Source organism: Dunckerocampus dactyliophorus, chromosome 10 (assembly GCF_027744805.1).
Source record: "Dunckerocampus dactyliophorus isolate RoL2022-P2 chromosome 10, RoL_Ddac_1.1, whole genome shotgun sequence".
Taxonomy (NCBI): domain Eukaryota; kingdom Metazoa; phylum Chordata; class Actinopteri; order Syngnathiformes; family Syngnathidae; genus Dunckerocampus; species Dunckerocampus dactyliophorus.
Window position 1 is genome coordinate 16,301,664 of NC_072828.1, and position 10,192 is coordinate 16,311,855.

Genomic DNA, 10,192 nt, shown 5'->3' on the forward strand with positions numbered 1-10,192 from the left:
TATTGGAAGTGTGTTGTCCAAAACTTTTCGTTTTGTGTGTCTGTGGCTTTAACACTAATGAACTGTGTTTGTCAACGCCAGTCTCGTGCAGCGTGTGCGGCTATAAAAAGCGCAATTGGGTACGTCATCCACTTTTTAAATATGGACTAACTCTGCACTTGTCCAACGTAATAAATGCCATATATCACATACAACAACGTATGCCGGCAAGGACGTCTAAAGTACGGCCGGGGGCCCCTTTTCAGCCTGCAGCTCCTGCTGATAAATAGATACAGTACATAATCATTCAACTTTTATCTTTTATCCCAACCTGATGTTGCAACCCTTTCGTTTCACCAGGCTTCACTTTCTTTGTCCACTTGCAATCCTTATGATTTAAGTCTTCATATAAATCGGATACCAGATCTAACGTGAAAGTTTAACAAACGTGATAAACCAGTACCGGAGGTATAAAAATACGAGCTACCAGCAATACAGCCTAATTATCCGGGGAATTCCCAGGACTCCCCATGATAGCTTTTCACAATCATGCAGTGCGGGGACTGGACGGTACCTATGCTTTATCACCTGCAACACAAAGGTAAACAAGTCAATCTTTTGTTGAGGTTGCTTAGCATACGTTGACCGACAATGGATTGGTTTTAGCATATTTAAAGCACAAAATGTATAAAAGTGGCCCCCGCATCCTTCAGTTTTTCTGTATACAGCCTTTAGTGGAAAAAGTTTGCACACCCCTGCCTTAAGGAGCAGGAAAGGAAGACACAAAAATAGCTATGTGAGCTTCAATGCTAAAATTAGTCACATTTTAATTGCAACAAACTTGCAGCTCCCACGTCAGCAGCTGACTGACGGGTAGTTGGCAGCGCTTTATATTAAGATTTCTGGCAAAGCTTTGTTTTGTTTTTTGTTGTTTTTTTTGTGGTGGGTGCATAAACGGGGCAAGCTTATCTAGCTAGGGCCCGTTCAGAGCCATCATCATAAAAATCCAAGAACTTGAGCAACTGCTTATCGTGCCTCTTCTCTCAAAAGTGGAGCAAACAAGTGAGGGAGATGATAGGGTTTTCTTACATTTGATGCTCATAAACAGGCTCTATGTACACATGTTACTGTTAGATCATCATTTAAAAGTCACTTTTGCATAATAGGGGACTTTGAAGTTCAATGTGTGTTCATCTCACACATGGATAAGTCAAATGAAACAGACCTTTAGTGATGTTCCTGATATGCCGGTCCTGAGGTCAAAGTCGTAGTCATGCCATGGACAGAAGACCCGCAGGATCCCATCAGCCTCTTCAATGTCACCCTCGCATAAAGGACCTCCTGAAATGTCATATTTGATTGTTGTGGCACATATAGCAATTTCAAAGGGCTTTTTCTTTGAAATGCCAACTCAGTATGGCCTCGATATCGTGATGTGGTCTGCTCCCTCTCAGAGTAGAGCTAAAATATATATTTGAGTTTCAATATGCAGTATTAAAATGTAAACGACCGTTTAATGACAACGTCTAGCAATATGTCAGATTTTATTTTGAAATCCACATTGGCAGAGGGTTTACCGAAATGCTGGCTATAAACACGCACCGTAAATCAAGCTGATGTTATTCGAAGTGGTAGCTGGCTTGACTGATGCTAGGAATGTAATACGGTCTCGCTTACACGTGGGTTTTTAAGGAGCTTTACCAGAGTGTGCGCAGCGGGCATCCAAGGCGAAGAACTCCCCCTTCACGAAGAAGAGGCACACATCCGACTGATGGCCGAGGGAGGAGTACACCAGGCGGCATCTCTTCCTGGAGAGCTCCGAGGCTGCGCCGATGTGTCTCCATGCAACGCCGCCCTCTTCATCTCCGCAGGATGAAGCCATTAAACGCGGCGTCACTAGGTTTTCTAATGTTGCAATCTCCCACTAATGTCGTGTTTCCATGCAAATTTGGTGTAAAATTGCTCAAATATTCTATGTTTTAAGAGAATGAGCGTCACATGACAGGACTTCCCACACACACGAACGCGCACGGTGCTCGTACTCGTTTCCTGTGCGTTACTTGTTGCACCATGGATGTTTACATGTTTATCAATGTAATGAAAGTTCAAATAAAACATATGGATTCAAACATTTATTTGGATCTGCACAAAAAAACAAATGGGTTTATTTGCTATATACGGGCGCAATGAAAATAATAATACAAAATATATATCTTATTTGAATATTTATATCATTTGAACATTTTATGACAAAAAAACGTCAAAGTCTTTCAAGAATACAGTTATATTTTTGAGAAAAAAAATACATGCACTGCAGAGGAGTATTAGAGCCACACTGGAAATATAATACAATTTGAGATTATATTTGAACCTTTACTAGATAAATTGTCATAATCTTACAAGAATGCAGTTATATTTTTCGAGAAAAAATTTAAATTATTTAAAAAAGTAGCAATCTTGTGAGGAAAAAAACGTGTAATATTACAAGACTAACGTTTTTGTTTTTTGAAAAAAAAATCTGATTATAACTGGATGACAAAAAAGTCATCTTTCAACAATGCAGTTGTTATTTTTTAAAATATTTTTTAGGGAAATAAAATACAGTACTATAGTACTACAAAGGCCACAAGGAAAAGTGGATGAAAGTGGAGAATTTAGTATTGATCCAAGATTGCTAGCCTTGGTCTGTGCTGAACTAAATCCCGCACTAGTTGTAATCTATTCATATATGTTCTTTTCAAATTGAGAAATTAACAAAAATGTTAAACAATGTTCATTATTAAGGTGGAAAAATGTCCTCAATTAGTAACTAATACCTGTACATTATGCTTTTTAGGGGTGTTTATGCCCATACTTGGGCAGCGAACGTTACCTAGAAGGCAGCGAAAAACATATTCCATGCTATTTTTAAGCTACTTAATAAGCTGCATCACAAACAAACACTGCCATTTTACTCAAGGACTCACGCTGCACTGTCGTTGGCATGACAGCCGACACTTCCTCCTCACTCTGCCCAGACCCAGCGAGCTGCGTTGTCCAGGGCAAGTTGGCTCCACTCCCCTGGCTCTCCCCAATTAACTTTTATTTATCACGTGAACGAATACACTCAGGGGAGCCGTAAAGGGGGGAAAAGGTAGAATAATTCCAAAAAAATAGGTACAAAATAAAATACGATTTTGCTGTCTGGGTGTACATTTGTTTCTAATATAGTCATTAAACGATCTGTTTGTTTTTGGCAGTAAAAGTTAAATCCACACTGACCAAAATGTAAACATCCACATTGACCAGCCACCCCCTGTATCTGTATCTGTATCTGCATGAAAGGGTCCTGCCTTAGCGCACAGACTGATGACGATGCTATGTAGCTGCCAAAGAGATACAGTGTTGCCTAGGAAAATAAAATCCGTTTTTCAAAAAGGAAAGCGAGAAAAGAGAGGGAAGACAGGTGAAAGAAGGTGATTGGATACTACTAGGGCTGTGTTGAATCGTCCACTATTTAGAAACCATGACCATGTTCCGTTTTGAGTTCCAAAGGGAAGCAATTTGTCCTTTATTACCGTGAGAATTAAAAATAGTCTGTAAAATGCCAATGGCATAAATGGATGCAGGAGTGCTTTACTTAAAATTTAACACCAAACTTTTTTTCCCGCTCTAACGATATAATCAATAAATATAATGAATGATTTCACTTCCACTGCCAGAAACCCAGAGTGGCATAATGATGTAAATATACAGGTATATATTGCATCCCAGGGTTACTGGGCAATGCGTTTCCAATGTAATCATATTACTCCAACAAACGCATCTAACTAAAGGTTAGTGGTTCTAGTCAAATAGCATAAAGAACATCACATGGTTACATTTGCACAATTCAACATGTCTGAAAAGCTGTAGGAAGAAGCAGATCTTATATTTAATCCTACCCCTTCCCCATGTCTATTACTGATAATTCTTTCACACCATAACTTTTACTTGTTGACACTTAAACTATTTCCCTTTCCTACATTTGTCATTTACATTTTTTTCACTTCCTGTATGAAAGGAAATGATGGTGTTAAAAGATATATATCAGGAAGCAAATAGGAGTTAAAATAGTGACACTATCAACCTTGTGCAGTGTTAAGGAAAGGGAATAAATAACATTTAAAAAAATTTTTAAAACGGGAATAAATTCCATCCATTTTCTATGCCGCTTATCATAGTTAGAGTCACGGGGGTATGCTGGGACCTATCCCAGCTGACTTCGGGCGAGAGGCGGGGTACACCCTGGACTGACCACTATGCACATGTAGACAAACAAACAATCACACTCACACTATGGGCAATTTAGAGTCACCAGTTAACATGCATGTCTTTGTGTGGGAGGAAACTGGAGTACCCGGAGAAAACCCATGGAGAACATGCAAACTCCACAAGGACAGCACACATCCACAACACTCATTATTCACACTCCTACCGTCAGGCAGACGCTACAGGAGTTTGAAGTCCAGGACCACAAGGCTGGCAAACAGCTTTTACCCACAGGCCATCAGGCTCCTCAACGAAGCACTCGCACACGCCGCATGCAACACACGCACACACTCATAGCACTTTATTTATTTATGTATTTATTTGTATTATTTACTTGTATTAATGTCTCTTCTGTTGTTGTTGCTTAATTTATTGGTATATATGTTTATGTGTTTATGTTTCTTATGTTCTTATTCTTTCATTTGTTTTCTTTCTTTTCTTGGGAGAATGAACAGAATAAGATTTTCATTGCATGGTATAACTGCTGTTTTACTGTGCACATGACAATAAAACTCTCTTGATCTCTTGATCTTGATCTCTTGAGATGCCCAAGTGGAGATTCTTCCCGATCTCCTGACTGTGTGGCCAACATGCAAACCACTCAGCCACCGTGGGAATAAATTGTTACAATAATAAACAGGAATACATTTGAATTAGTGAAGATAAATATAATAAAATAAAGCAAAACATTGAGGAAGTTTTGTGAGTTGTGTCTTTTAATTCCTTGTCAGCATGATGTAATCTTCAATATTTGTCCAGTTCTTTGATGTCTTTGACAACAACCACTTTGGCTTCCTTCTGTCCTCTGTTTAACTTGACATAGCTCCAAGCAGAGATTTTCCAAAGTTTTTTTTGCAAGTCCAAGTCAAGTTTCAAGTCTTTGGTCACGAGTCCAAGTCAAGTTCTTAAGTCTCTAAGAAACCTGGTGAACCTGCAACATTAACATTGTACAATTAACTTGTAACCTGCCTGTAAACCGACAGTGTAACTGTATTTTTCTATGTTTCACACTGGGCAGTAGATGGTGGCAACAGAATGTAGATGAATAACGTTACCCAATTATGCAAATAAGTGTGACAAGCAAACTAACATTCACTCATCTTTTCAAATATTCAGTGACAAAGATGGTAGCAAGCTAAGTTAAACCTAGCTGATGGATGTTTGCTAACTGTCCATAACTTCACTGACCTATCCCGGTGAGTTTTCAGGTGCCTGATAAAATTTTATGTGGCTGGTTCTGCGTCCCTAATCTTGGTACCGCAGACTTTGCAGTCCGTGCTTCTTTTGGTGGTGTTGTCTTGTTTGAAGTTTTTATAACCAAACATAATCACAAAGCGTGCATCAGGTGTCTCGGTCGCCATAGTGTCAACTGAGGTACTAATGCATGGGGCACTGAGTCGTGCACCCAAAACGTAATATGCTTACCATGTCAAAAAGGAGGGAATGACATTAAGCTCATCACAAGTTTCAGTTTCTCCAATGCTAATACGCCAAAAAAAAGAAAGGAAAAAACAAAACACTCGTCCCAGTGAAGTGCCACTCAGACTCCAGTCCCCATCTCTGGCTCCAAGTGCCTTGAATTTTCCCCTGCTTCCTTAAGCCAGTGCCTTCTTGGCGATGTCAGCACCGCGTTTTGTCAGATGCTCATTGATGTAGACGTTTGTTTCTTTCAGCTTACTTGTCTGCCTCAGCAATGCTACCTTGTTTTTTTGTTGTTGTTGAACTTTATGATGACGGGTGTGGTTCTTTTATTCCTGCCAGACTATGTATCCATGTTGTTAACATGCACATCCACCACCTTTCACTGCAGAGGGATGGCCACCTGTTGCTCTGGTGGAGCAACATCTTGTCCTCTTCCTTTGTATGCCGCACTGGAATAAGACCTGCACGCTATGTGAAGCCCAGTCACAAGCACATTGTTCATGTGCGTTGACGGCTCCAAATCATCCATTCTGCACGTCATTTGCGATATGATGCGATCCTTTTCATCATTTTGCTTCTTTAAAGCATCCACTTTTCCTTCCAGCCCATCCATTTGTTGAAGAAGTGATGCATTTTCATTCTTCAAATCTTTAATGTGTTTCATTAGGGATTTGTTGTTTGCTGTTTATCTATTTTGCTGTTGCTCCTTGCTGTTTACAGACCATTCCTTCCTTATTTCATTCAACATCACAATTATCTCTCGTCGTGTACCTGCTTCCTGGCTTCCTTCCACGTCCTCCTCTGTAGGTACAGCGCCAGAAACAGAAGCCCTGTGGGCAGGAAACATTGATGCAGAGCTCCTTTCAGTCTATCCACACAGAAAGTGACATCACAAAAACCCCACAAATATTTATTTATTAAATTATTCAACTTAAATTAATTATATTTTTTTCACTTATTCTAATATTTATTGCTTCTGATAAAGTGGGTCATAGTTTACGACCATGGAAAAACGCGAGTCCCTGGGTAAGACCAGTTGGGAACGGCTGTCTTGGTGAAAAAAATACACATACATACAGTAGACAGTATATACTGTGGTATTCAACATGGATGAGTGAAGCACAGCGTGAGTGCAGGTCAGCTGAGGACATCGGATGGAGGGTTAACTGTGCTTCTGCAGTATAAATATTCAGAAATCTAGGATAAGTGTCCAAACATAAGCTCCTGATAATGATAAATAGATATAGACCCACTGCTGCACTATGGGGAAACAGCTGGTGCAGAAATCAAAGCAAGCAGCAGCCAAAACAAGCACTCATGTGGCCCTTGCATGCCAAACACTGGTCACCACCCAAATGTTTCGGCCTGCTGCTGCTGCTCAAAAGTGCACATGTTGCATTATTACTCCCAGACAGACCCTTCCTGTTCCTTGGTGGAGGTCAGTCTGTGACACCACCACACTCTGAAGGCTTTCTCGGTGGCCTGCTCAGACAAACTGGACCAGATCCCAACGAGTGAGGTAAATGAGGAAACATTCGTTGTTGAAATGTAATTGTGCATTCACAAACATAAAGCCTGTTATTGTTCTGTTGATGGCAGTCTTTAACTTTCCACAGCGCAGTTTAACATCACAAGTTGTTTTGGTGCTCTGCGTCTCAGCTGGCGTTCCTGTTGAAGCTCACTGTCAAATGTGTCACGCTTCCTTTGACTGGGAAAACATTTTTCCAAATAATAGTTGACTCAGTGGATCAAACCTGACTTCAGGAGGATGCTGCCTATTAAAATAAACGAGGCATGTGTGATAGACTGAGACACTTCAATGACCATACAGTACTGTATACCTTGTGTTATATGCTTCCTGGTAATTCCAAGTAAATTACCACTTTAATTACTTTACTTTAGTCATTTGTTTTACTCATTTGACTAGTGTTTTTGAAGTACTGTAAGTACTTTCAAACAACTGAGCGCTCCTGTCATAAAGAGGATCTTTGACTCGTGTAATCCGCCTGGTTCAGCCAGCCCCAAGTTCCGCCCGGGCTCAAACCAGGGTTTGTAGATTGAGAGTTAAGAGTGTTAGCCATTGTGCTAAAAAGCCAAGCTGTCCACTGGACGACTACTAAGGCTTCCTGGAGTGAGGTTTACCAACGTACATTGGTCCGTTACACTCAAATCACCATGAAACATTGCAATTCCTGAAGACAAAAACAAAACATCTAGCAAACAATGAAAACCATGTGGTGATATTTTGGCATGACAGCACAGGCTGGCGTCCATGCATTGCTCAGCTAATACAAAAGGGCTCAATCTGGAAAACCAGCAGAGGTGTTTATTTTTGTAAACACAGCCAAGTATTACATGTAGGATGTCTGTGGTTCTGCAAAGCTTTGTTTTTTGACTGCAGTCCATATCAGGGGGACTGTACTATACAAAAGTGAATATCACATACTAACAACAAAAGGTTAAACTACAATACTGACATCATGGCGGAGACCCTACAGCAGTGGTCACCAACCTTTTTGAGCCCAAGTTCCGAGTCTTGGTCATGAACCAAGGCAAGATCTACAGTATGTACAAATCTACCTATTCACACATTTAAAGACAAAAACGCAAGACTCCTTCCAAGTCTGGCCTTTTTGTTAGGCAATGATATAAGCCTTAAATGAGAAGCTTATGAACATGTTTCGTTACATTTAGTTTTGCTCATCCTTTTCTTTACAGTAGAAGAAAAAAAATACATTTTGCAATTAACAGATCATATGTAGTGCCATTAATAAAATATAACTATAAAGCTTATGAACCTGCCTCATGGAAAAACGTGCATCACTAAAGTTGCAACATCTATTTAAAACAGCAGAACGGCTGGCAACAACTCTCCTAATCAAAAAAAAATCAATGCAGTTCTGCCCATCTTATGCAGTGTTACCTTTTTACCGTCCAAAAGAAGAAGCTTCCCCAGTAAAGCTCACTCAAGTCACTGTGGTGGATGTGAGTGAGCACTGCAAGTTTTTTGTAATTTGGCTCATAGGTGCAGACAGCTAGTCTGAGGCAGTCTGTGAGGTGTCTGTCAGTGGGGCAGCTCCTATACTTTGATTTCATTATTTTCATCTGTGAAAAAGCCATTTCACAGAGGTAAGTGGAACCAAAGTAGTCAGTCAATTTCAGCGCACATGCTGTATGCTTTTCTCCGTTTACAAGTCTCCAAATGTCACTGTGCCCTAATCTGGCTTTCAGTTCAAAGTCATTTTGCAAATGATCTCCATGTCAACACCAGTTTGAAAAGCAAATTCATGTTGGAATTTGGCTGCTACCTGGTCTACACCAATGGGCTGAAAAGGGTTTGAGACAAATGCAGCAATGTCCTTCATGACATTTAACTCAGCAAAACGTCAACGGAACTCTGCTGTCCACATGTGTGCACTACTGTAGTCCTCCGGGTGGAAAACATCCTTGTCTTTAAAGGTGACATGTTTTTTCCAGGTTAGGAGGCTGCATTAGCTTCCTTGTTTTCACATGTGTAGTCCAAACACACAGCCTGACCTTGAATGCATACAATGCACTTCGTTTGGGACTGTTTTACCCTGAATTTCAGTATTGAGGCATTTGTGGTTAAATTCGTCAAAAACCCAGATCAAGCAGCCATGCATAGTTGGACATGCTTTGTGTTCCTCCTTCCTAGTTGACAGGACCGTCTTTATCTGTGGCAGCAAATCAACACATTTCTGCAGCACCTTGTCACAACTCAGCTAGTGAACATCATGGAGAATTAGGTCCAAGACTTTCCCAAACAGGTCCTGTTGATGAATTATAATGTGGTACCTCATAAAGTTTGGGAAGTCAATATCAATGTGGCACAGTGCGATAAACCCCAAATGCACTCATTGAACATATCCTCACCTCTTGTTCTGTCTGTTCAGTGCAAATGAGTGAGAAAGTCCTCTTTCATTGTAGAACCCTGGAACGCCATTCTGACACACAAAAGTTGCAAAGTCTCTGTTACATCTAAAAATTCGTCCAATTGTAATGAAAGATACTCATAGTGACAAGTCCTTAAAGATGTGTTGATCCACATCCTTCGACAGTCATCCATCAATTCTTGTCACGGACTCTGTTGATTGCTGCTCTGATTTTATTTTTGAAGTCGCTGAAAATTGTGTTGGCTGTCGCTTGCTTGAATAACTCCCCATTTGTAAAAGGCTTCTAATGTTCAGCCAAAAGGTTACTTACACAAAAGTATGCTTCTGTGGAAGTGTGTAACAAAGAGCAGGTGCTGGCCTTTCAACTTTGATTTTAGCTCCACAACTTTTTGCACACGGATGGCAGTCCTTTGTGGAAGAAGTCCTTTAACTGTGTAAGTTAGGTGTTGTGATGCCGCTCCAAATATTTTATTCAAGGCTTGAGTTTGGTGGTATAACATACATATCCACTTGTCTTTGACTAACATAAATTAAAGCTTCTTCTTCTTCCCATTCTGGGTGAAAATAATATGTTTTGGCCTTCTTTT